Consider the following 1,677-nt stretch of genomic DNA (forward strand, 5'->3'; position numbering starts at 1 on the left):
GTTAATTGGATTAAAGTTTAAACTATTACGCAGATACTCATCTTTACATGTAACAACTCCTAGATATGTTACTTGATTTACAATTGGAATATTACAAATATTGGGTAAATTACAATCTTTAAGAGGAAACAGAACTGACTTATTCACATTCATTCTTGTGAAAAATCTTTCACAAACAAGGCAGTGTCATCTGCAAATTGACACAACTTAAATGTTTTTCCTAATGTTGTAATTCCTTGAAAATGTCCTTTTTTGATGTAAAGAGCCATTATTTGTGTTGCTAATAAAAACAAAAAGGGAGAGATCGGACATCCCTGTCTAATCCCTCTATTTATTTAAAATCCTCCAGATGTCCCCCTTGCTAATTTTACAGAACTGGTACATCCTTTGTATAGAGTTTTGATAGCTTTTTGAAAATAACAGCCAAACCCAAAAAAAGTCAATTGCTTTAAATAAAAAGTTGTGCTCTATGGTATCAAATGCCTTTTGAAAATCAATAAAAAAGAAAACTATCATCTAAGACATATTCATTGTAGTCTATCATATCTAGGATTAATCTAATATTATTACTAATGTGCCTTCCTTGAATAAATCCAGTCTGTTCCTCATCCATAATAGTTTCCAATCCAATTTTCAGTCTTTTGGCAAAAATTAAAGCAAATAGTTTGGCATCATTATTTAATAGACTAATGGGTCTCCAATTTTCTAAATATAGAGTATTTTTATCTGGTTTTGGAATTAATGTAATAACGCCTTGTCTTAAAGAAGTGGGAAATTCCCCCTTTTCAACAGATTCTATGAAGACAGCTAACAAGAAGGGAGCTAATTTATCTCTAAACATTTTATAGAACTCACTAACAAGTCCATCATTACCTGGAGAGCGATTAGCTTTAAGGCTGCCTATACACTCTTTAACTTCCTCTAATCTTAAATTACCATCACAAAACAATTTAAAATCATCATCAATAACTTTGGCCTTGTCTTTAACACTATCCAGAAAGTCATTCAGATCAGGAGATACAAAATTGGAAGTATACAGGTCTTTATAAAACTGAGTAACAAACTTTGTGCTCTATGGTATCAAATGCCTTTTGAAAATCAATAAAAAAGAAAACTATCATCTAAGACATATTCTTTGTAGTCTATCATATCTAGGATTAATCAGAGGATTATTTCCATCCTCTGTAACTGTATTATTAATTAACAACTTGCTTAAAGAAGTCAATTCGCCATTCCTTTTCTCCAAATTAAACGAATCAAGCTTCGATACAAAGCCTCAATGAAAATCGGTTCATTTTTTTGACACACGCCTCGGAGCTTCAGTGTCACTGGTAAAATCACTAGGTAATCATTAATTAGTCCATTAAAAGTCATTAATTAGTCCATTAATCTTCCTAGTCTATGAGGAAGATTAATTACATTTACAGTGACACACCTATATCACTTGCATTTCAAGTGCATCCTGTATGAATAAACCCAATTTGCCAACTGCGACAAGTGGTTGGTTATCATATCTCATAAGTACTGAAAATGCCCGAACATTAGATTACATTAGATTAGATTAGATTCAACTTTATTGTCACTGTGCAAGGTACATGTACAGAACATATTTATCTATATAACATACACACACACACACACACACACATTCATACAAACACACACATACCCCTCACA

This window comes from Tachysurus vachellii, chromosome 18 (genome assembly GCF_030014155.1).
Source record: "Tachysurus vachellii isolate PV-2020 chromosome 18, HZAU_Pvac_v1, whole genome shotgun sequence".
Taxonomy (NCBI): Eukaryota; Metazoa; Chordata; class Actinopteri; order Siluriformes; family Bagridae; genus Tachysurus; species Tachysurus vachellii.